Consider the following 6,908-nt stretch of genomic DNA (forward strand, 5'->3'; position numbering starts at 1 on the left):
TTTTCAGCTTTTTCAGCATGTTTCTTTTTTGTTTCCTCTATAAGAGGTAACTAGTAATCATACAAGAAATGTCCAGTTTTACTATAGTTAAAGTACTTTTTATTATACAGTCTTATTTGTGCTTGTCTACTACTATACACACTAGAGTTTTTACCTTATGTATTGTTTCTGTACACTCCTCTTACTCTATGTCTGTGTTTACAATAGACATATGTACTAGCTTTATATTCTTGTTACTATTCTGTAAATACATTTTACAGCTCTTGTATAAGTATACTTAGTATCATTTTTTGTTTTTGTACTACTATCATTACTGTATATGTATTATAATAGCTTATCTATTTATCAACCATTGTTACTACCCAATTATAGTGTAGTAGTGTGTACAGATTTATTATAAATATGTATGTTATATTGTCTGGTGCAATTCTGTGTATTTAGATTACTATATATTTCTTTAAGTTTGTTGAGTGTTTTGTCAAATTAGACTATGTACCCCTTTATTATGAATAACACTAAGACATTGACTACTACTGTCATTATTGTATGTGTATCATATTGCTCATTTATTGCTTCCACAATGTACACACTGTAGTATAGTTTGTAATACTCAATAATGTTTAGTTGTTCATTACTATTGTCATATTTGTATAGACAACATTAGCACAGTTTATTTCTTTGTCTTTAGTAGGTTCTGGTTTATCTGTAAGATGTACTGTTAGACCTATAGCAGCTAGTGTGTTCAAAATATGAAGACACCATATTTTGTAATTTTTTCTGTTGAATTTTTCTACATTTGTAAAGAACTTTAGTAGATCAGCTAGGTCAAGGTTACTATTGAGAGAGGTTATACTTAGAGGGAATCACACAGTATAGGGGTTTAGTGAACTCTACTCTTGTTTGTTGTAGGTGTCACTTGTTGTGAGTATTATTGTCTGTTAATTCAGTAGGTATATATAATATGTAGCTATGTCTTAAGTATGTCTGTTACTAATATGTGTCATTCTATGTTAACACTCCCCTTCAAACATATATTAGTTTAATAATATGTTTGTTTTGCAATTATTTGTTTATTTGATTTGTAGTTATTTTATTTTTATTTTTAGGAGTAGTTATAGTACTACTACTACTCCCCTTCAAACATTTATAAGTTGGCCAGACCTATAAGATGTTTGATTTACAGATTGTTTCAATAGTTTTATTAATATTATATCTGTATTATACATTGTGTCCATATTATATTCGTTTGTGTATCACATTTAATAATGTCATTTGTATAATATAAATGCATTGTTTGTATTGTATATTTTAGTCTACTGTGTGTTAACTTTGTGTGTTGTTAGATATCTATTAAGTTTTCATTCACTGTCATATTATTAGTTCTGTACTTCATTCATTATTATATTATTAAGTCATTGTTTGTTGTCATGTAGACTGTTCAATGTGATTGAAATTGTTTGGAGTTAATTCAAAGTTTATACATAGTTTACTGTTGAATGACAGTATTGTTTTTACAATAAATTATTTGAAATTATTATTAATATCATATGTACTTCAGAGACCTATAGAATCTCATGAGTACTGTGTAAGATTGTAATACATGTGTTTTATTTTTTAAGTTTGTTTGAGTATTACTAGTAATTTTCTTTTACTTTACTATAAAACTAATGAATCACACTAGTAAAATGTATATTCAGTGTTGCAATAATATCCTTCTTTAATCATCATTGTCTGTGTTTGTGTACATTTGTATATACATTAAACATTCAGTAATAGCTGATTTGTGTCTTCAGATTGAAGCTTCACATTGATCATATGTTGTAATATTAATAATATTATTTGTTTTTGCTAGATTGCTTCATTCCAAGATTAATAAGGTTTTATACTAACATATATTTGTTGCATAAATATTATATCTGGCTACAAGCAGTTTGCTATGTGTCTAGGTATATCATATATGTATTATATTATGAATGTATTGTCTGTATCACTTTGTGTTATTGTTTATATTTATGTATCAATTTATTAATATTGTGTTCCATAATGAATTGTTTCTAACACATCCTGAGTAACTATACAATCTGTTGTGTTATTTCTTCAATAGCCAACATAATTATCCATTGTAAATCATTACTAACATATGTTTTGAATTGTTACAATTGTAATGTTATGAATTTTTATGAGTATTATGGCTATTGTTCTTTGCTTTTTGTTTTGCAAAGAATAGTGTATTGTAACACAATCCACATATAAATGATATATCAGATTATGTTTAGTATAATTGTCTCCTAGCATACTTTAGTTAATCTAGTACTATACACAATTGTAGTATTTGTTCAATGTTTTATTTGTTAATTGGTTTGTTAGGTAAAACGTTTTATATATTAGTTTTATTTATTTTATTTGAATCATTGTATAGATATACTTATTAGTATGTATGTAATGTATTTCATAGTATTATAATGCTATTCACACTTGTATTGATTATACAGTGAGGGCAAATTAATTGTTTGTACAAGAATCAATTTAATAGTTTTATTTAATTATATGTATGTGCTCCATACTTGTTTATATAGTTATTATCTGTGTACTGTTTGGTTGTAGTTACAAATAATATCACAATTATATTTGTATTATTGTATGGATATATTATTTATTGTTTTATGTATGTTCTAAAGTATTATTTTCATTATTCATCACTTTTATCCATAAGCTATAGTCTAGATTAATGAATTATTTCATTATATGATGTGATATTTGTTTGTATTTTATTTATTTTCATATTAAACTTTGTACAGTTAATTGGATTATTCTATTAATATTATTCACTAAGTATGAGTATTTGTTTCATAGTGGAATTATTGTTTATTTAATGTTGAAGTTCAATTGTACATTATATTGAGTTCCATTATTTGTTCCAATCAACATTCTTTTGCATTGTACTGAATGATTTACCTTTGTGATCTGTTATGTCTGTCTGTAACTTCTATTACTTATTGTTTTTAGGATCAGTAATAAGATTAATGTTTCTGCATCATGAATATTCATTTGTTCATATGTAGTTTTGTATTGTGAATGTTTGTATATTTGCTACAAAGAATGCTTTAGGAATATATACCATTTCTAGGCTTTATTATTATTAATTTATTAATTATCCATTTGAATAGCTTTTATAAGTATTGAAAATGTTATATAATGTATAATTTTTATATTCTTTAATAAGGTATTTTGTGTTTGACAGATTCATCAGGTTCATGTTTTACATTTGACAGATTAGTCAGATTCATTGTAGATTTCACTTAGTGACATAGTCAATATGTCTACATTAAGAACTTAATGTTAATTGTTAGTGTGTATATTGTTCAATCACTCCTCTTCAATTCTAGAAGGTTTTTCTTTGAGTAATTGACAAGTAGTGTAAGTACAAAAGTACATTGTTGATTTCCTTTTGTGTATTTGTAATCCAACAAGTAGTGTTAGTACTTTGTTATTTTACTTTTGTGTGTTCATCAGTATGTGTTATAATATAACAGTATACTTTAAGTTAACTTGTGATGTTTAACATACATCATTTTGTTTAAACATTATGCTATAATGTTGTGCTGTTTGTTTTATAAATTTTAATACAATGTTTGTTATATATCTGTAACATTTATATTAATTGTAAATGGACAGAGTGTCTGTTATTATTCTCTAGCATAATTGTAGGCATTCTACTGCATTTACAGTCAGACCTACTAAGAAATCTGTTTGTTTTTCTTTATATATTATACTGTTCAAGATAATGCCTTAAATGTTTTATTAATTTATTTAATCATATTATATTATGATTGTCTTTGTTTGTAATCATTATAATAAGTGTGTCCATTATAGTTTTTCTTTTATTTATTGTACTAGCTGTATTGGCAGTACTTTACTTACATATAAGCTTTGTAGCTTTAATATAAGTTTATTTATACTTTGTTAAAGTATATCTACATTCTGTACAATTAAATATGTTCTGTTACATTGTTTTAGTAATGGTAGAGGTATTATTCTACCATTTACTATTATATTACATTGTTATTATATGTTTACACTATCATAGGTATAAGGTATTGTTATTTGTTTATTAACTATAATCATGTACTTGTTCCTATACTGTAGTTACTGTAATGTGCTTTGTAACTTTATTATTATTATTAATGAATTCATCCATAAATAGTTATACACTTTCATAAGCTGTATTAGTACATAGATATTGGATGTATATCTGCTAACTTCTTTATCTCAGATCTGACATGTCTAACATATCTGAGACATGTCTTACATTAATTGTTTGGCTGTAGTATTGTCATATATGTTATTATTTGATTTATGTTATAACATATGCATGTTTGTTAACAGTGTCAATTGTTTGTACTATTGTAATATTAATAGCAGATGAGTAGTGTTTGCTTTCTCAATCCTTATAACGTTTGTCTGTAGTATTATCAGTTATTTATAAAAACAATGTTTTCTGTAATATTACAGAATATTTTAGTGATTAAATGTTGTAGTAAGTGATACTCATTGTAGTTTCAACATCACCTGCATAGACTACATTATTACTAGGCTAATGATTATAATCACTAAGATGACAATCATATAATGTCTGGGTTGTGTATAGTACAGTAGACTGTGTGTCTACAGCACATTATTTTGTGTTTAGAATGCTCAGACAGGTGTGTCAAGTTCTGTGTCATAGTATACTGTATACATACATGTGATCTGTAGAACTGTATAGAGTATAGACATAGTAGAGTGTAGATAAAGTATAGGCAGGGAGTGTGTAAGGATTTGATTTACTGGTTCGTATTTCATTATCACTACATTGCTGATTGTATCAGATCATCACACAGTAGGACCCACAAGCACATATATTCTCATTGTAGTTAGTTACACTTCCTCCTCATGTATCTACACATGTATACCCCTATAAAAGACAGTATCAACTGCTGGGTAAAGGGGATTCTTTTCCCCTGACCCCTTACTCAAGTACTAGGTTATCCTAGTCAGTAGTTGAGTGAACTAAGAGCAATTAGAATTCTCTTGTGAGGAACAGTGAGTTTCCTTACATATTTTTGACTGTACCCACCTAGCACCAAAACCTCTTGCTGGACACTGAGGAACCAAAGGGTCTGATCAACCCTAGGTCTCCCTCATTGTCTAGTACCCATCAGGAATTTTTAGTGAGTAAAGTTACAATTTTCGAGTAGAAACAGAGACTACTTACTAGATTGGCCCCTAGTAGGTTCACAATGCTTTGGAACACTGCAGAATGCTTCTGGAACACATTAACACATATTGATATGGACTAGCACTGGATACACTAGAGGTTTGTATTGATTGGATGGGTCAAGGACTAGGCATCTGTGAAGGCAAAAAGGAACAAACAGGTGTGTATTAAGTTTACAGGTAATGGACAACAAGATTATCTATTGGATATTGATTACAATGTGGCTGCCAAGCCTTGACTGACAATTCCTGGAGAGTACCCAAGTCTGAATATTGATACTAACATGCTAGGATGTAAGTCCTTGTCCCTTGTAGACTAGAGACAACCTAATGAACCTATACTAGGTGATAAGTCCTTGTCTACACAAGGCTGGAGGCACTCTAATGAACTAGTACATACTAATAATGTAGAACTAAGGCATGTAACTATACCAGCACATATAGTTAGACAAATGTGTACTGTAGAGCAGACACTAGCAAGTATTAACACTACTAGGCTTAAAGAAATAGTAAACAAAGGTACAGAGAGTAGAAACACTCAGACAATTGTTCTTAAGGATTCAGACAGTTGAGTTCAGGATGAACAGGTGATTAGATTTGAGGATTTGTCCAATCAAGTACAGAAGGTTGAGTTTGAGGATTCAACTCACTAAGTACAGGTGATTGAGCTTGAGGATTTGCTCTATCAATTTCAGACTACCAAGTTTGAGGATTCACTTGATAGAGGACAGGCAATTTGGTTTGAGGATTTACCAAGTTGATATAGAGAGCTAACAGTAAGCATTAAGGAATTTGCAAGCCAGTACAAGAGTTACAGAGTACATATAGTCAGTATTAGTAAGAGTATGGATAAGTATCCAGTGAGTATACTTACTTTAGAACAGAAACACATTGACAACAGTAATGTAGAGGGTAATGAGACACCTAAGACCCTTTTAGACAGTGAAGAATGTAGCCAGGACTCAAAGAACAAGAGTAACAAAGGCTAGGAGAGCCAGGCATCAAAACTACAGAGAATTGATAAGGAACAAGATTTCCAGAAGGTAAGTAAGACCTTCAGACACATTACAAGAGCTAGAGTGATTGAGATAGACATAGGACATATCAGCCCATTCCACAGTTTGATAGACATCAAAGATTTGAATAAGAGAATGTACAAGTTTGATAGAATGTATTAGGAAGAGGAGAAAGCAACTCCTTCATCAAACAAGAGCAGACTCAATAGTATAGTAACAGAAAAGTGTGTAACACTTCAGGCAGGCTACAGAACGAAAGCCAGACATGCTATAGTACCTACAGACAATAGAGATCAGAACTATCGATCTAAGAGTGTAGAAGAAACACTCAAGAGTCCAGACAAACTATTACATTTGTAGAAAGCAAAAGGAAAGTGTAAAGCAAAAGGAATATGCAAAGTACAAAGAACAGAATGAAAACCAGAACTGTCAGGCATTCAATACAATTGTGAAATCGATTCAGACTATCCAAGCAAAACGGACATTGTATTGACAGAACAGTACTTTGAGAATAGCAAAAGTGAGTGCAAATTGGAACTACAAGGATCAGTACTTGATCCAGAGGGTGAAAATCAAGTATACACTCACAAAATCAAGTGTTTAACCTTATACATGGTAGATATTGACTACACATTA

Source organism: Fomitiporia mediterranea (assembly GCF_000271605.1).
Source record: "Fomitiporia mediterranea MF3/22 unplaced genomic scaffold FOMMEscaffold_21, whole genome shotgun sequence".
In the NCBI taxonomy this organism is placed as follows: Eukaryota; Fungi; Basidiomycota; class Agaricomycetes; order Hymenochaetales; family Hymenochaetaceae; genus Fomitiporia; species Fomitiporia mediterranea.